The sequence below is a fragment of the Mobula birostris genome, chromosome 9 (assembly GCF_030028105.1).
Source record: "Mobula birostris isolate sMobBir1 chromosome 9, sMobBir1.hap1, whole genome shotgun sequence".
Taxonomy (NCBI): Eukaryota; Metazoa; Chordata; class Chondrichthyes; order Myliobatiformes; family Myliobatidae; genus Mobula; species Mobula birostris.
The window spans coordinates 40,561,320-40,581,992 of record NC_092378.1 but is presented as its reverse complement, the minus strand read 5'-3'; positions in this window follow the sequence as shown (position 1 = coordinate 40,581,992).

The following is a 20,673-nucleotide window of genomic DNA, read 5'->3' as shown; positions in this document are numbered from 1 at the left end:
CTATAAACCTCTACCTTAAATACACACAATGACCTGACCTCCACTGCCACCTATGGCAGTGAAGTCCACAGATTCACCCCCACCCCCCCCCCCCACCCCGGCTAAAGAAATTCCTCCTCATCTCCATTCTTAATGTATGCCTTTCAATGCTTGGGCTGTGTCCTCAGTTCCTAGATTCCCCCAGCATATGGAAACATCCTCTCCACATACATTCTATCCTGACCTTTTGGGGAGGTCCCCCTTATTCTTCTAAATTCCACCAAGTAAAGGCCCAGAGCCATCAATCAGTCCTCATACAATAAGTTTTCAGTCCTGGAATCATTCTCATGAACCTCTTCTGAAACCACTGCAAATTCAGCGCATCTTTTCTTAAATAAGGGGCCACAAAAATGATTACAATACTCAGCGAGACCTCACTTCTGCCTTATAAAGCCTCAGCCTTGCATCTTTGTTTATATTCTATTCCTCTCGAAATGAATGCTAACAATGCATTTGCCTTCCTCACCACCAACTCAATCTGCAAATTAACTTTCAGGAGATCTGCATAAGTCCCTTTGCACCTCAGATGTTGGAATTTTCACCCCGTTTAGAAAATAGTCTATACTTCTATTCCTTCTATGAAAGTGCATGATCATGCACTTCCTGACATTGTATTCCATTTGCCACTTCTCCTAATCTGTCTTTCTGCGGCCTTCCTGTTTCCTTAACACTTACTGCCTCTCTGCCTATCCTCGTATCGTCTGCAAACTTGGCTAAAAAGCCATCAATTCCATCATCTAAATCATTGATGTACAACATAAAAATAAGAGGTCCCAACACTGACTCCTGCAGAACACCAGTAGCGAATCAGGAAAGGCTCCCTTTATTCCCACTCTTTGCCTCTGGGCAATCAGCCAATGGTCTATCCATACTACTACCTTTCCTTATCTTGTTAGGCAGCCTCATATGCACAATATTAAATCTATAGCCTCCTGTTCTTTTATCTGTTCCTCGATGTAATTATTTAGAAAATCGTCAGATATATGTTCCAATAATTCATTGCTCACCCCATTGCACACATTGTGCACAAAGTTCCCTTTTATTAATGGAATAGTCTTGGTGCATGCATCTCCAGTTTCCTGACTTACACAATGTCCCACATGATTGTGATTGTTTGGGAGGTTTATGTCCAAATTCCAGCAATATTCTTTCTCATACCACATCAGGTAGTAACTTAATAGAATTCAATAAAGCTTTGGCATATATTCTGCAAAAATGACTCAGAAGCCATTTTCTGATATATTACAATGGCCATGACAGTAAAGAAAACTCTGAAAATCAGAGAGGTTAAAAACAGTGTGCTTTGGGGAAACTTTTGGAAGAACTTGTTGAGAATTAATGATTGGCAGCACCGAATGCGGAAACTTCAAACTCTGAAAAGAGAGTAAAGAAACTGGATAGGGTAAAGATTCTGACGAAATTGGCGCAAGGATTCAACAAGCAGGAAAAGTAGTCAGCAAATAGACTATTGTATTGAAGGGTTTATCCTGACATACAGCTTCAGTAAACCCTGAAACCCTGCACTGTGGTACAGATTTGTCAGTGGCTGAGAAGACCAGTGGATCAGTTAAAAACACAGAATAGTAAGTTTGAGTTGGCTTGTAAAATGTTAACCCTGATGAAAATGGTATTGAAAAGTTGCAAAAGGAATTCCAGGCATAAATATAGGACACAGAATAGTACAGCACAGTATAGGCCCTTTGGCCCACAATGTTGTGCCAACCCTTAAACCCTCCCTCCCATATAACCCCCCACCTTAAATTCCTCCATGTACCTGTCTAGTAGTCTCTTAAACTTCACTAGTGTATCTGCCTCCACTACTGACTCAGGCAGTACATTCCATGCACCAACCACTCTCTGAGTAAAAAACCTTCCTCTAATATCCCCCTTGAACTTCCGACCCCTTACCTTAAAGCCATGTCCTCTTGTATTGAGCAGTGGTGCCCTGGGGAAGAGGTGCTGGCTATCCACTCTATCTATTCCTCTTATTATCTTGTACTCCTCTATCATGTCTCCTCTCATCCTCCTCCTCTCCAAGGAGTAAAGCTCTAGCTCCCTTAATCTCTGATCATAATGCATACTCTCTAAACCAGGCAGCATCCTGGTAAATCTCCTCTGTACCCTTTCCAATGCTTCCCCATCCTTCCTATAGTGAGGCGACCAGAACTGGACACAGTACTCCAAGTGCGGCCTAACCGGAGTTTTATAGAGCTGCATCTTTACATCGCGACTCTTAAACTCTATCCCTCGACTTATGAAAGCTAACACCCCATAAGCTTGCTTAACTACCCTATCCACCTGTGAGACAACTTTCAGGGATCTGTGGACATGTACCCAGAGATCCCTCTGCTCCTCCACTCTACCAAGTATCCTGCCATTTACTTTGTACTCTGCCTTGGAGTTTGTCCTTCCAAAGTGTACCACCTCACACTTCTCCAGGTTGAACTCCATCTGTCACTTCTCAGCCCACTTCTGCATCCTATCAATGTCTCTCTGCAATCTTTGACAATCCTCTACACTATCTACAACACCACCAACCTTTGTGTCGTCTGCAAACTTGCCAACCCACCCTTTTACCCCCACATCCAGGTCGTTAATAAAAATCACGAAAAGTAGAGGTCCCAGAACAGATCCTTGGGGGACACCACTAGTCACAATCCTCCAATCTGAATGTACTCCGTCCACCACGACCCTCTGCCTTCTGCAGGCAAGCCAATTTTGAATCCACCTGGCCAAACTTCCCTGGATCCCATGCCTTCTGACTTTCTGAATAAGCCTACCATGTGGAACCTTGTCAAATGCCTTACTAAAATCCATATAGATCACATCCACTGCACTATCCTCATCTATGTGCCTGATCACCTCCTCAAAGAACTCTATCAGGCTTGTTAAACATGATCTGCCCTTCACAAAGCTATGTTGACTGTCCCTGATCAGACCATGATTCTCTAAATGCCCATAGATTCTATCTCTAAGAATCTTTTTCAGCAGCTTTCCCAGCACAGACGTAAGGCTCACTGGTCTATAATTACCCGGACTATCCCTACTACCTTTTTTGAACAAGGGGACAACATTCACCTCCCTCCAATCCTCCAGTACCATTCCCGTGGACAATGAGGACATAAAGATCCTAGCCAGAGGCTCAGTAATCTCTTCTCTCGCCTCGTGGAGCAGCCTGGGGAATATTCCGTCTTAATGTATTTTAACAACTCCAACACCTCTTCTCCCTTAATATCAACATGCTCCAGAACATCAACCTCACTCATATTGTCCTCACCATCATCAGGTTCTCTTTCATTGGTGAATACCGAAGAGAAGTATTCACTAAGGACCTCGCTCACTTCCACAACCTCCAAGCACATCTTCCCACCTTTATCTCTAATCGGTCCTACCTTCACTCCCGTCATCCTTTTTCTCTTCACATAATTGAAGAATGCCTTGGGGTTTTCCTTTACCCTACTCACCAAGGCCTTCTCATGCCCCCTTCTTGCTCTTCTCAGCCCCTTCTTAAGCTCCTTTCTTGCTTCCTTATGTTCGTCAATAGACCCATCTGATCCTTGCTTCCTAAACCTCATGTATGCTGCCTTCTTCCACCTGACTAGATTTTCCACCTCACTTGTCACCCATGGTTCCTTCACCCTACCATTCTTTATCTTCCTCACCGGGACAAATTTATCCTTAACATCCTGCAAGAGATCTCTAAACATCCACCACATGTCCATAGTACATTTCCCTGCAAAAACATCATCCCAATTCACACCCGCAAGTTCTAGCCTTATAGCCTCATAATTTGCCCTTCCCCAATTAAAAATTTTCCTGTCCTCTCTGATTCTATCCTTTTCCATGATAGTGCTAAAGGCCAGGGAGCGGTGGTCACTGTCCCCCAGATGCTCACCCACTGAGAGATCTGTGACCTGACCTGGTTCATTACCTAGTACTAGATCTAGTATGGCATTCCCCCTAGTCGGCCTATCCACATACTGTGACAGGAATCTGTCCTGGACACACTTAACTAACTCTGCCCCATCTAAACCCTTGGAACTAATCAGGTGCCACTCAATATTAGGGAAGTTAAAGTCACCCATGATAAGAACCCTGTTATTTTTGCACCTTTCCAAAATCTGCCTCCCAATCTGCTCCTCTGTATCTCTGCTGCTACCAGGGGGCCTATAGAATACCCCCATTAGAGTAACTGCTCCCTAACTTCCTGACTTCCACCCATATTGACTCAAAAGAGGATCCTGCTACATTACTCACCCTTTCTGTAGCTGTAATAGTATGCCTGACCAGTAATGCCTCCCCTCCTCCCCTTTTTCCACCCTCTCTATCCCTTTTAAAGCACTGAAATCCAGGAATATTGAGAATCCATTCCTGGCCTGGTGCCAGCCAAGTCTCTGTAATGGCCACTACATCATAATTCCATGTATGTATCCAAGCTCCCAGTTCATCACCTTTGTTCCTGATGCTTCTTGCATTGAGGTACACACAGTTCAGCCCTTCTACCTTACTGTCTTTACACCGTTCATGCTGCTTCTCTTTCCTCAAAGCCCCTCTATATGTTAGATCTGGCTTTACTCCATGCACTTCCTTCACTGCTCTATCGTTCTGGGTCCCAAGTCCTTTGCAAATTAGTTTAAACCCTCCTGAACCATGCTAGCAAACCTACCTGCAAGGATATTGGTCCCCCTCGAGTTCAGGTGCAACCCATCCAATCTGTACAGGTCCCACCTTCCCTAGATGAGATCCCAATGATCTAAAAATCTAAAACCCTGCTCCCTGCACCAACTCCTCAGCCACGCATTCAACTGCCATCTCCTCCAATTCTTACCATCACTGTCACGTAGCACTGGCAGCAATCTTGAGAACGCCACCTTTGAGGTCCTGTTCTTCAGTCTGCCTATTTCCCGAAACTCACACTTCAGGACCTCATCCCTCTTCCTGCCTATGTCGTTGGTCCCTACATGTATCACGACTTCTGGTTGCTTTCTCTCTCGTACCAGGATGTCGTGTACCTGGTCAGAGACATCCCGGACTTAGTTGAACTAGTGCAAAGCATCAGTACCATTATGCAATTAAATATGATCATAGCTTATAAGAAAAGACAGCAGTGAGAGCTTGATTCACTAAATAAAGTTCACATCAGGTGGGACCAAATGGCAGCCATTCACTGCAGGCTTGTTCTATTAGGGGTTATATATATCAGAAAAGGAGACATAAATTGGTGGCATATAAATCAAAATCCACTTCAGCTTACCAGTATAGTTAAGGGACAGAGGATTCCATGACAGCAGACAGCAAAGGTTTTGCTTCCTGAATACTTTTGTGTGTATCTTATGGATTGTGTTGGGTACGTGGCCAAGTGGTTAAGGCGTTTGTCTAGTGATCTGAAGGTTGCTAGTTCGAGCCTCAGCTGTGGCAGCGTGTTTGTGTCCTTGAGCAAGGCACTTAACCACACATTGCTCTAGTGTCTGTGCGAGGAGTGGCGCCCCACACAGACTTCCAATCTGCGCCTTGTAAGGCATGAAAATGCCCGAAGCAGACCTCTTATGGTCTGAGTCGATGTTCCCTCCCTCTTATGGATTTTGGGCTGCTGATCATGAAAGTTACCATGAAATTTCTCTATCACACACTATTTTTTAAATAATTGCCTATATGTTATTTCAATCCATAATTCAAACCAATTAAAATGTTACTCAAAATGTAAGCTGAAAAGTTTCCTATCTTGTCCAGGCAGGCCTGGGCATGCTTAGACAGGGCAAATGCTGCATGGTAGGACAGGTTTCAGAAAAACAGGACATGGAGTTAAGTGGAGGCAGATGAAGATGCCATGATGCATGAGCCAGGAATAGAAAACAACATTGATACTGATACACATTTTGAACCCTTTATGTCGAGTGAGCCTCATCTGATAACCCAATCTGAGTTAGATGACCAGGTCAGAGATTTGGGTTTGTCAAAGACAAGAACAGAATTACTGTGTTCAAGATTGCAAGGATGGATTCTGCTGTCACCAGACACAAAAATTTCTGTGAAGGATTAAAATATTTGTAACAGATGTTTCCCAGAATAACTGATGCCAAGATTAATGAAGCCATTTTTGTTGGTCCACAAGTTAAATGACTCATCAATGACAACCAATTCAAAAACCGGAGAAAGTTGCATGGAAGGCGTTCAAGGATGTTGGTGAAAATTTTCTTGGCAACTACAGAACACCAAACTACATGCAGTTGGTTGATGACATGCTTCAAGCATACAAGACCATTAAGTGCAACATAACTCTGAAGATTCATTTTCTGCATTCCCACTTAGAATTTCTCCCTGCAAATCTTGGTGCTGTCAGTGACGAACATGGTGAAATGTTTCACCAGAACATTGCAGTTATGGAGAAATGGTGTCTGGGCAACTGGAATCTATCAATGCTAGCTTATTATTGTTGGGCACCTAAGTGAGAAGCTGCAGACACTGAGTACAAATCAAAATCTTCAACAAAGCATTTTTAGCTTAGTTGAACTAGTGCAAAGCATCAGTGCCATTATGCAATTAAATATTCAATAAAAGTTAATTTCTGGTTTCTCCAAGTTCGTACATGATGTAAGTAATCTGAAATTTTATTTGTATTTCGCTTCAAGTGATCTATCATAAACAAAAATAATTCTGAGGAAGCAGAAAATTTGTTGTCCAGTGTTATTTGAGGTGCAGGCAGCAGATTCTGTGGATGTGAAGGAGGCACCCAGATGATATGTTGCCTTCCAGGTGTCAGGGTCAGGGATATCTCATTTCAGGTCCATGGCATTCTAAAAGGGGAGGGTGAACAGCCAGAAGTTGTGGTACATACTGGTACCAATGACATGGGTATGAAAAGGGAGGATGTTCTGAAGAGATAAATCAGGGAGTTGGGTAGAAAGCTGTAAAGCAGGACTTCCAGGGTAGTAGTCTCTGGATTTCTGCCTGTACCTGGCACCAAAGAAGGTAAGACTATCATGAATTGGCAGATGAATGTGTGGCTGAAGAATTGGTGCTGGGGTCAGGGTTTCAGATTTCTGGATCATTGGGATCTCTTCTGGAGAAGATATGACCTGTACAAAAAAGGGTGGGTTACTCCTGAATTCAAGGTGGGGGGCAATATTCTTATGCTTGAGGTTTGCTCCACCTGCTGGGGTGGATTTAAAATAATTTGGCGGGGGGATGGAACCAGAATGATAGGGCTGAGGAAGAGGCAGTTAATATACAACTAGGTGCAGTGTGTGGTGAGACTGTGAGGAAGGTAGGGCAAATTTGCAGTCAGTGGGATGGCTTAAAGTGTAACAGGGGTCCAAAATTGAAAAGGGTAATGAATACAGGACTGAAAGTGTTATAATTGAATGCACACGGTATACAGAAAAAGGTAGATGACGTTGTAACACAGTTAGAGACTGGTAGGTATGATGTTGTGGGCATCGTTGACTTGTGGCTGAAACGAGATCATAGTTGGGAACTTAACACCCAAGAATGATGCACATGGTATCGAGAGGATATGCAGTTAGACAGAGGGGGTGGAGTGGCCCTGTTGGCAAAAAATGAAATAAAATCCTTTGGATCAGAAGATGTAGAATCCTTGTAACAAAGTTAAGAAACTGCAACAATGAAAAGACCCTGATACAGGCCTCTGACAGTAGCCAGGATGTGGACTGCAAATTACAATGGGAGTCAGAAAAGGCATGTGACAAGAGTAATGTTGAGATAGTCCTGGGGAATTTCACGATGCAGGTAGATTGAGAAAGTCAGGTTTGTGCTGGATCATGAGAAAGGGAATTTTTAGAATGCCTACAAGATGGCTGCTTTAGAGCAGCTTGTGGTTGAACCCACTAGAGAAATGACAATTCTGGGTTGGATGTTATGTAACAACCAAGATTTGATGAGGGAGCTTAAGGGAAAGGAACCCTTAGGAGTCAGTGATCATACGGCGCGCGCGGCCGTTCTGAATGAATATCGATATGTGTAACTAGAGGTGCCGTGCACAATCCAGATTTGATGGAAGCAGCCGTGAGAAGCGCAGAGGAACATCTGGAGTAACTTCTGAAATGCCTGCTTCGCTGCCGCTGCTACTGTGCGATCGAGAATCTCCGGAGATGAAGGCCCCAAATCCTCGGCTTTGCGTATCACCTGTTGCCGGGGCCAGGGTCGAAGCGCTCGGCAGAGATGGTGCTCGGTGCTCGGCGTTGAACAGGGGTCAGAGGCTAGGAGTTTTTCGGATGGACTCGGAGTCGGACTCTGGTCGGATGCTTCCAGGATGCTGCACTGGCAAGTTGGCGGCGCTGGAGGTTTACCGTCTGCATGAGATGATGGGACTTTCGAGAGACTTCGTTGACTTTTACTGTGCCATGGTCTGTTCTTATCAAGTTACAGTATTGCTTTGCACTGTTGTAACTATATGTTATGATTATGTGGTTTTTGTTAATTTTTAAGTCGGTTTGTCATATGTTTTCGTGATATCATTCTGGAAAAACATTTTATCATTTCTTAATGCATTCATTACTAAATGACAATAAAAGGGGACTGCGTGTCCTCATAATCATAATCATAATAATATGATAGAATTCACCCTGCTGTTAAAATTGAATGTATCAGTATTACAGTGGAGTAAAGGGAATGACAGCGGCTTGAGAGAGGAGCTGGCCAAAGTTGATTAGAAGGGGAAACTAGCACAGATGACTGTAGAACAGCAATGGCTGGTGTTTCTGGGAACAATTCAGAAGGCACAGGAAAAGTATATCCCAAAGATGAAGAAGTGTTCTTAAAAGTGAATGAGGCAACAGTAGCTGACCAGGGAAATCAAAGACAACATAAAAACAAAAGAGAGGGCATATAACATTGCCAAAATTAGTGAGGATGTAGTGAATTGGGAAGCTTTGAAAAGCATCATCATCATCATCATCATCAGGTGCCGTGCCCAGTTTGAGCTTTGACTGCCATGGCCCACACACTCCTGTTTTGGGTCAAGTGGATCAATTCATTGGTATTCATTTCCAGTTCTCTAGTTGCTGTCTCCATCATCATTTGTCTTTGTCTTCCTCTTGCTTTCTTCCCTTCAATCTTTCCCATAATTACCGTGCATTCTAACTCTTCTTTCCTAATCACATGTCCAATGAAGTTACATTGCCTTTTCATGATCTCATACATTATTTCTCTTCTTGTGTTTGCTCTGTTCATGACATCCTCATTAGATATTTGTTTCATCCATGATATTCTTTGTATCCTCCTCAAAAACCACATCTCTGCTGCTTCAATTCATTTCTTCATGTTATTAGATATTGTCCAACATTCTGAGCCATATAACATAACTGGATAAACGTAACATTTCGGTACTCTGAGGTGGGTCGTCATGCCTAGTTTAGTATTGGTCAGTATACTCTTCATTCTCGTAAAGGTGTCTTTTGCCATCCCTGTTCTTCTTTTGATGTCCAAGTCGCACCTGCCATCTGATGTCACCCAGCTTCCTAAGTAGCAAAAGTTCTGTACTTGTTTTATGTCTTCCCTGTTTACTCTCAGCCTGCAGATTGGATTCTCGTTCTTTTTGGATATCACCATTCATTCTGTCTTTTTGCAATTGACAGATAGACCCATTTTTGCACTTTCTTCAACAACTATATCAATTAAATTTTGTAGTTCTTCCTCCATACTTGCAATTAACACAGTGTCATCTGCATATCTGAAAATATTGATGTTTTCACCACCAACTTTGTTTAATATGTACTATCGATTTGTACTCCAGGGAGCACAAAGAGCAGAATCAAATATCGCTGTGATGATTGTATGCTCTAGTATCAATTGTTTGGCGACAATAATGTATAAAGTATAAAGTATAAAGTACCTGTAAAACAGAAATGTTTAGGTTTCAATGAGGTTATCTGTCTCTCCACAAAACTCTAGTGAATGTAGACTTACCTTTCTCAGCCTCTTCCTTATTGGATAATCTATCATTCAACAAGCAGTACTATAAATCTGCAATATATTGAATCCAAGATAAGCATATCCTTCTCCAAATACAGAGACAAAAGCTACACACAAAATTCCAGGTGTGGTCCCACCAAAGCACTTTACAATCTCAGTATTATGTTTACATTCCAACCCTTTTTGCAGTGAAGGCTAACATTCCCTTTCCTTGAGGCTTGCTATACTCGCAAACCAATATCTCCTGCTAGATCCATTTAAACACCTGTTTTATTAGTTAGCGACCAGCATTTAAAAATATGCTGTGTCTATATTTATTTTACCAAAGTGGAAAACAACTTTTTTCCCACATTGTTGACTCACTAGCTGATATCTCTTCGATACTTTAACAAACTCTATATCACCTCACTTCTCAATTTCCCATCTGTTTAAAATTTTTCTTATCATTTTCCTTAAAGTAAACAGTATGTTGTCTATTTCTCAGTTAAAATGTATTTCTGTAAATTAGTATAGATATCTAAAAATGAATCATGAGAACATACGTTAGATCTCCCAATGTTTAGTAAGAAGATGAAATGGCATTATGTTTTAGTGAAGATCTTTCAACAAAATGTATCACTGGATGATAGTCCCTTTTTCATGGACTGACTAAATCAAGGGGAGAATGATGCGAAGTGTCATGTATTAGATTTACTAGCTTGGGCTAACTCAGGCTGCGAAAAGACATCAGGGAGAAAAATGTGAGTAAACAATCTGATATGGATCTCCTCTTCCACTCATCCCTTCTAGATATTTTCAGTTTGAAAGTTTTATGATTTGAATTGTCTGTGAGTCAGGTCCTGACAGGCACATTGCTTTAACTGACAAAGACTAACATGTCCTGAGTTCAGCAGTGGGAGCACAATATATTCCCTTAACTCAATGCTCTAATGCTCTGCAGTCTCCGAACTGAGAAATGTTTGCACAATGCATTGTGTGAATTTGACAGCGAGAGTTCTGTAGTTTAACTGAACTCAGCAGGGCAAGAGCAATGAGTACTCTGAACCTGCCTGTACTAAACCGTGTCCTCTCTCAGTTACATAAGATATTACTGTAGCCACTTAAGTTTTGCAGGACATTGGTGATGCCATATATGGAATACTGTGTTCAACTTTGGTCTTCCTACTATAGAAAGATGCAATTAAATTGGGAAAAGTGCAGAAAAGATTTATGAGGATTTTGCCAGGATTCAAAGGATTAAGTTATAGAGTTTTGGACTCAGTCTAACCGCGAGTCATCATCTTAGTCGCCTTTCTTATGATCACAGGACCTGTTGGATATTATTAATGTGGAATACTGCAAGTCCAAGTCACTGTTCTTTTGACAGACGGCAAGGGTGGACAGCAGGGAAGCTGTGTAGCCACTGTTATAGCCAGGACTAGGCCTCAAGCCACTGTGTTGCCTGTTTACAGCTGCCTGGAAGCAAAGCATTCGAGATGGTGTGCTCCACCAGAGTGCCGGGAGTGGTGTGACACAGTGCCCAAGCTGAAGCCTGTGCTGCCCAACTACCACCCCACCCCGCCACCGTGTTCACTCGGCGGAAGACAAGCCATATTGTGTTCGATAGCAGACTGCTGCAACATTCATGGATTCAGGGTCTTGGACTGTACTTTTTTCATGTGAATGCATTTTACTGATATGCTATATGTGCTTGCTATCTTATATGTTCTATATGTGCCTTGTGCTCTGTGTGGATGTTGGTACTGTGTTTTGCAACCTGGCCCTGGAATAACACTGTTTCATTTGACTTTATTCATGTATGATTGAATGACAATTAAACTTGAACTATGATTAGGAGAGGCTGAACAGACTAGGACTTAATTCGTTAGAGCATCAGAGAATGAGGTGTATAATATGATGAGGGGTCCAGATAGAGTGAATGCACAGTGTTTTCCCTTGGACTGTACAACTTCTGAATTAATTAGTCTGATCACTATGTGCTTTCTCAATGAGTGAGTGTATTTTTACTGTTCTCAAGTGATGTAAAAGACGGCTGCTGGTGAAGTGACATTCGCACCGGACTTCGAGGCATGCTGTCCCCCGGCTGCTTGCATGCTTTCCATCCATGATGGGTTGACTATCGAGCTAGCAGCTCAGCCTCATGTTTAAAAAAAAACAGACAAATGCTACAGAAGCAGCAAGGTTGCCAGCAATGCACCAGAGGGATGCAGAGGAACAACAAGTGATGTAAGTCCTGCTGGTTAGATCAATATTTAACTCCTATTTTTAATTATCCTTGAGAATGAGAAGGTGAGCAGTCTTCTCAAACCAGAACTGATGATAAAATCTAAAAAAAAACAAATAATACAGGAGAGACAGGTCTGATGAAAGGTCCTCAAATTAATATGAAAGATTTATATTTAAGATTAGCTTTATTTGTCACATGTGCATTGAATCACAAAACATTCCGTTTAAATGCGTGCTTTGTGTCAATGAATAACACAGTCCGAGGACTAGACTGGGGGCAACCCGCAAGTGTGACAACATAGCATGCCCAAACCTCACTAGCCCTAGCCCATATGTCTTTGGAATGTGGGAGGAAACCGGAGCAGCTGGGGGAAACACGCATTGTCATGAGATGAACATACAAACCCCTTACAGGCGGTGGTAGGATTCGAACTCCAATCATCGACTGCTGACACTGTAAAGTGACTCCACCAACTGCTATGCTATCGTGCCACCTATTATTGAATATTTAACCGTGCTTTTCTTTTCCCAGACGCAACCTGACCTGCTGAGTGTTTTCAGCATTTCCCATTTTATTTCAAACTGCATGTCTAAAATGCTCCAAAAGTTCTACCAAGTCGGGAGTTCAGGATTTTAACTGGTGATGATGAAAGAAAAATGGTATATTTGCAAGGAGGGATGACTTGAAGGGAAACTTGCAGCAATTGTCCTTTTCCCAAATGCTCAAGCCTTTGACCAATTGATAAAGGTCATTAGCGTGGTTGATGCTATCATGGAAACTTTGGTGATTTGGTGCAATGCATTTTATAAGAGGTATAGATTGCCATCACAATTTGGCTGTGACAGGGGAGTAAAAGTTCGGCTTCACATCTGGAGTGCCCATTCAGCCGGATGGTGTGTCACAGATCACTTTGATATTCAGAAGCAGGATATGGAACATGGAACAGTACAGCACAGGAACAGGCCCTTCAGCCCACAATGTTTATGCTGAGCATGATGCCAAATGAAACAAATCCCTTCTCCCTGCACATGGTCCATGTCCCGCCATTCCCTGCATATTCATGTGTCTGCCTAAACACCTCTTGAATACTACTATCCTGTCTGCTTCAACCTGCCCTACACATCTTTAAACTTACCCCCTCTTACCTTAAAGCTATGTCCTGTTGTATTAGTCATACATGCTGGAATTGAGAGCTAAGAACAACTCTTGGTGGAGCGGAGCAGATCGGTCAGTATCTTTGGAGGCATAGAGATCATTGATATTTCAGGTTGAGTTCCTGTATCAGGACATGAGTGTATAGAGACGAGCTAGCCAGCGAAAGGGGGAAATGATTCTGTCCCTCTGCCCTATCTATGCCTGTCATCATTTCATAAACTTCTATCAGGTCTTCCCTTAGCCTCTGATGCTCCAATGGAAGCAATCCAAATGTGTCCAGCCTCTCTCATCCAGGCAGCATTCTGGTAAACCTCTTCTGAACCCTCTCCAAAGTTTGAAGGGTCTTGGCCCAAAACATCGACGGTTTACTCTTTTCCATCGGAGCTGCCTGGCCTGCTGATTTCCTTCAGCATTTTGTGTGTGTTGCTTGTACTTCCAGCATCTGCAGATTCTCTCATGTTTGTGTTTCTATACATCCTTCCTGAGCTGGGACAATGCAAGTGGAGCATGCAATCCTCCAGATGCAGTCTAACCAAAGTTTTATGGAACCGCAGCAAGGATGGCTGGAGTTGCACTCACCTCTAATTCCCGCACACTTATGAGTGGCCTTTTAGATGCTCAAGGTGCCTTGTGGGTCAGAAAGAGTGTCACTTACCACAGACTACTGGCAACCCAGAGTTATTACATGCTGTAGTTATTCTTCTGTCAGTGTACCATGATATAATTGTGTTCCATCTACAATGCACATTGCAGCAACTTGTCAGTGTTTATTTAACAACATTTCCAAAACTATGATTTCTACCATCTCGGGCTACAATATCAAGCACATGAGAAAGCTGCTATCTGTAAGTTTCCCCTCAATACACATGCCTTACTGACTTCGGCATAAATAAATGCTGGGTCTATATCACTGCTTAACACCACTGTGAGAGCATTTCACTACAGAGCGCAGTGTTTCCAGAAGTGGCTTCTAGGGAAGGAGGAAGGGAAAGGAACTGGCTGCGGTGGTGGGAGGGGGTGCGGTTTGTGGTATTGGTGGTAAGGGCTGGTGCTTTCCTCTCCCCCGTCATTCCATCTGTCCATTCTAGATTCTCGAATATGCAGTCCTTAGCTGTCTCCACTTTCCACTATTTCTATCTTCATGCTCCCCACCACCTGCTTGGCTCCATCTGTCCATCATCACCCTCCTCGCCTGATTCCACCTACCGTTTGCAAGCCTCACCTCACCCCTTTTTATTGGCTATCTCCTCTCTATACTTTCATGTCCTGATGCAACATCTCAACCCAAAATGTCAACTTTTTACGCCTCCAACAATGCTGACTGATCCATTCAGTTGCTCCAGCAGTTCTTTTGCTCCCATTTCCAGCATCTGATGTGTTTCAAAGATATGTATCTTAAAAGACTGTAACAATCTCTTTAAATAAAGAAATGCCATCTTTGTAAATAGCTTACCTTAATCATAGGCTTCTGTCATTTATGACTTGCTGATCTCATAGTTGATAATATGTTAACTACCAACTCTCCTAGTTTCAGGCAAACTCTTTCTCCCTCCTGTGGCCAACTATTTCTGCTGCAACTCAAGCTGATTTTTAGCATATTTTATAATTACCTTTGCAAGTTTATGAAAACTTCATTGTTGAGGAAGAGAATATTTCTTGCTTGCAGAAAGCTAATTCAATTGAAAGTGATACTCCATTAGATACCATGCCAACAACCTATTTTGAACTGGTGTCATTAAGAGAAAAAGCTAACATTTTGCTTGAAAGAGCACCGTGATATATGGTTTTCAAATACATGTGCCTGCTGGCATTTCCAATTTTTTGCAGGACAATTTATAATTTAGTAATGTTTATGTACAGCTTTGGGAAGCAACACATTCTTTGAGATTTACTCAATTACATTGGGGAGTCATAGAAGAATTTTCCCAGATATTTTCTTGAAATATTGCAAGTTTTATTTTGATCCTGATTCTGAGATGCAATAGTTAAGTGTATGTATTTGGACTGCATAATGTGCCTGCATAAGGTGGTAACAGTCCAATATGCTTTTCTTTTTCTTCATATAAGTTAAAGCCTATACAGTAGAATATAATATAGATATCAAGATCTACATCATGAAGTATTACTGCAAATATACAGTAATCTTTAAAACATTGATTTCAAAAGCCATATTTAACACTTTCTTCCCCTTTAAGATGTCAAACTCTATATTCTGTAAATTCTGGTATCAACTGGAGTGTAATTAACCAGGGGAGTTTGCTGCTTGCCTTGCAAATTTCCCTCTTAAAGTAAGCAGCATATAAAAGTTGCCTTTTTTGCTTTCATAACCTTCACTCCCTGAAGTACAGTATATGCAGAATCTACCAGCCTCATGCTCGCTGCTACCAGAGAAGATGCCTGCGTGTGGCGGTTTCTTGCTCTCTCTCGCTTGCTGCTTCCTTGTGTTTGAGTGATCTCTCTCTTCCTCAGTGCTGTCGATGGATGGTGTTGGAGCAAGGATTGTAGTTTTGGACTTGAATTCAGATTTATGATGTGTTCAAGTTCTTCTGGTTATGATCGCTCTTTTTGTTAATACTTTTGAGTGATTTTTGAATCGGGGCAGCCTGTAGATATTGAGTAGTGAGCTGAACTGAACTGAAATATGCCTTCGGAATTTCTGTTTTATATTCTGTGTTTTCCTTTTTTTTTGTTACCGTTTGCATGATTTTTTTCAGGTGTTGGGGAGTGGGTGTTGATGTTTGATGTTTGATATTTTTTCTTTGAATCGGTTGGTGCTATGGTTGTTTGTTTCATGGCTGTCTGTGGGGAAGACAAATTTTAAGGTGGTATTCTGCATACATACTTTGATAATAAATGTACATTAATCTTTGAATCTTTGAATTGAATTACAAGCAAGTAATTTAGCAACATTTCTTCCCTGGTCCTTTTTAACTTTGGGATTTTAAAATGAACCTAATTGGTATTTTAAATAAAATAAAAGAGCCTAGGTTAAGAGATTATTCTTTGATGGGAATTTAAGAGGTCAGTCTGCAGGTGGCAGATTTCTGTTGTTTCCATAGATTAAAGACCCCAGTTACATTGTTCTCTGAGTCCTCAAAAGATTCTTATAACATCCATAATGATAGGTATGGCAGAGTAACTCTCGAACAGTCAATACAATGTTCCCCCCTTCCCTACATAAACAATACTTCTTTTCTTCTGAACCATGTGAGTGAGACAGCAATAAATTGCCCGAAGCAAGGTTTCCAAATGCAGATAGGGAGCCACCAAAGATTATGCAGCTTATTTACAATTTCCAGAGATATACAAGCTATCGCCCACGAATGCCACACAACACTTAATGAAAGTTATTTTGTAAATAACACCCATAACTTAAATGTCTGAATTAAACCTAGCGGTAACTAAGGACTCGCTAGTAAAGAAGATAATATAAACTAAAGCTCAGAAATCATTTGCAAACTTGAGTTCAGAGCAATGACATTTACACAAACACTTTCTTCCTAGCTTAGGATTAAGATAAATATTTCAAAAAAGTGCTTATCTGTATATTGCCATCCTAGCGTTTTTTTTCTCCATTCCTTACATGTAAGGTACCTGGCCCTATTGACTATACAGGCTGCTTTCAATCAAATAAATCTAGAACAGAACTTTCTTGCATTTTTTTAAATTTGGATGTTCACTCACTTAGAGTTCCATCAGAAACTCATTTTTATCTCTTACAAGAACTGAAAACATTTGCAGGCCATTCTGCCTATCAAACCTAGTACAAAAGTCAATCACTTAGTGGCTGGTCTGTAAGCTGCTAGTAAGTAAGCTGCCAGTTAATATTTCGCAAAATCAACTCTCTAATAAAAGGAGTATGTTAGAAAGAAAACAACAGGAATTCTGCAGATGCTGGAAATTCAAGCAACACACATCAAAGTTGCTGGTGAACGCAGCAGGCCAGGCAGCATCTGTAGGAAGAGGTGCAGTCGACGTTTCAGGCCGAGACCCTTCGTCAGGACTAACTGAAGGAAGAGTGAGTAAGGGATTTGAAAGTTGGAGGAGGAGGGGGAGATCCAAAATGATAAGAGAAGACAGGAGGGGGAGGGATAGAGCCAAGAGCTGGACAGGTGATAGGCAAAAGGGGATACGAGAGGATCATGGGACAGGAGGTCCGGGAAGAAAGAGGGGGTGGGGGACCCAGAGGATGGGCAAGAGGTATATTCAGAGGGACAGAGGGAGAAAAAGGAGAGTGAGAGAAAGAATGTGTGCATAAAAATAAGTAACAGATGGGGTACAAGGGGGAGGTGGGACCTTAGCGGAAGTTAGAGAAGTCAATGTTCATGCCATCAAGTTGGAGGCTACCCAGACGGAACATGCCATCAGGTTGGAGGCTACCCAGACGGAATGTCTCTCCACGGCCTCCTCTACTGTAAAGATGAAGCCACACTCAGGTTGGAGGAACAACACCTTATATTCCGTCTGGGTAGCCTCCAACCTGATGGCATGAACATCGACTTCTCTAACTTCCGCTAAGGCCCCACCTCCCCCTCGTACCCCATCTGTTACTTATTTTTATGCACACATTCTTTCTTTCACTCTCCTTTTTCTCCCTCTGTCCCCCTGAATATACCTCTTGCCCATCCTCTGGGTTCCCCCCCCACCTTGTCTTTCTTCCCGGACCTCCTGTCCCATGATCCTCTCGTATCCCCTTTTGCCTATCACCTGTCCAGCTCTTGGCTCCATCCCTCCCCCTCCTGTCTTCTCCTATCATTTTGGATCTCCCCCTCCCCCTCCAACTTTCAAATCCCTTACTCACTCTTCCTTCAGTTAGTCCTGACGAAGGGTCTCGGCCTGAAACGTCGACTGCACCTCTTCCTACAGATGCTGCCCGGCCTGCTGCGTTCACCAGCAACTTTGATGTGTGTTAGAAAGAAGTTGCATAGAAATAAATAAATAAACAACAGTAAATAGTTGTGTAAGGACTACAGTAAAGACTAAAAACAAATAGAATTAGTACTATATAGGGCACAACACTGATGCTAATCCACATGAGACCAATGTATGATTATAGCTTTCCTAGAATTCTGTGATACCCTCTGTCAAATGTTATGGATATGAAATCCAGCTTAGTGGTAGTCACCTTTTGAACATAATGGATGCTAATTTGTTTTAAGTCTGCTGGACAATGCATGGGTTTGTTTTGGGCATATGTTGTGTGCTCCACTGGGAAGGGTATAGATCCACATGATTAATTGTATGCCTCACTCGGTACGTGGAGATGTGGTAACGGAATACAAATTCTCCTGCGCTGCTGTATTCAGTCCAGTACTGCTAAAGTGGACAAACAGTGCATCAAATTTCATGTCTTCAAGTTACCCAGAAAACCGAGCAATATTTAAAATGATCATCGATTTCTTGCTGGTTTGCTGATGATTGATTTGTGTGTACAGTGCTGTGGAGAAGTTTTGGCAGTGTCTCTGAAATCTGCAGGATGATTGGCTCTAGCCAAGCCAAAAGGAATGAAGAATAGGCAAGGTTTTCTCAGCCTGAAACCCTACTTATAATGAGATGTTTGGAAATAGTTCTCCTACACACTTTAGCAAGGGGTAGACTAAAGTCTTTACTTCTGAAAGGGGATGCCAACAATGATATGACTGAAAGATCCACACAGATAGCACTTCTGATTTACACTAACTGTTGCACAAGTCACAAATAATCCCCTCTTTAGGAGAGAAGAATTCATCACCTGCTCCTTCAAAATTAAGCTTCATGGAACAAGCGTACATGAACCGTTGAGGATTGCATGATTTCCAGTGGTCCAGGGTTCCATTAAATGCAATCATATCACCGTCATGGAGCATTATTCAAATTCTGAAATATTGCTGGAGAGATTTCACTCTTTGAATGTACATCTAGTCTACAACCATCCCCAAAGGATAGTGTTGGCCACTGCCTGATATACAGGTAACACCCACAGAACTCTAATTTTACCACATTCCACTTTGACATCTTGTCATCACAAGTATGCTTGATTAAAGAGTAGTCACTCCCAGATCAGTTCACTCCTTTTCTCTACTTTGTTTTGAACTCAAGTACAAAAGTCTTCTTCAAGGGAACATACTTGCACCCGATGAAATCGTGCCAACCACAAATGCATCCTATAGATCACTGAAGTGTAGTCCTTGATCATTATTTCCACTGGTTGGAGCACACTTGAAAGGAAACAACACAAACTGAAGTAATCATATGGAGAGATGGGTGGGAGAGTCTGTTTACACTATGTGCAACATGTCATCAAAAGGGACTGGGATAATGAGGAAGTGGAAGGCTGTGAGATTTCATCATTCACAATCACCTCTGCTCCTTCGCTTCCCACAGGTGTGGAATTTTGCTGCAGTAATGTCCTGCGCTCCCTCCTGCAGACCTCTGGATGTGTGTGTTCCCTGCAGGATTATCTCTGCCAATATGGGTTGTGTGCCACCTCTTCCAGCAGAGAAGATGAATGTATGGCTTAGACTCATTCAAATGTTTGACTGATGCTCCAGCCATTGTTGGCTATGTAGGCAGGTACAATATGCAGTGAGATGCGTGCATGAAGTGTGGACTAATACTGTGTAAGTGACAGTATAATAGGGTGCATAAGTGTTCAGTCTGAATTCTGGTTGGTAGAGATTGTAAGCAAATTCACAAGTTTAAGGAACAGGGATCAGAGAATATGGAATTGCTGAGATGATCTGGCAGAGAGCCAACACATGCAAGCAGGGCTAAATGGCCACCTTCCATGCTGGAACAATTCAATGATTTTTATATTGATAATTGAGTGATGGCGAAAATTTGGTTTTTAGGGTGTTTGGTGGGTGATGGCATTTGAAGATTTTTTTCCCTAAACTCAACTGGGTGAGGTAGGTCATTAAACTTTGCTCTTGCATTGCACATATGTCCTTGGGAGTTGCCTGCTTGCCTTTCTTTATCTTCATTGTCATCTCTTTTTCCTGTTTTAGTATTTGTGTGGGGGTCCTCCTGCCATCTAGTGGCAGACGTGTTATCTACAGAGCTGTCAGACACATCAGAGAAGCTACCATTTTACCTGATATAAACCACGACGCACCAAAACTACCAAAGTCCTATCAATTGACATCAACCAAGAAATCTGGGTACAAAGCGCTTTCTCATTATTAAGGGCAGGCTGGCTTTAATCAGTCATAGCTTGGACTGGTGGCAATCACTTAAAAAAATTAGACCTATTGTTATTCTCTTAAAGCTGCACACAGCGTGGGTTAATCATGGTAATGAGATTATTCCTCAGATTACATACATGGATCACAGTGATGCATGTT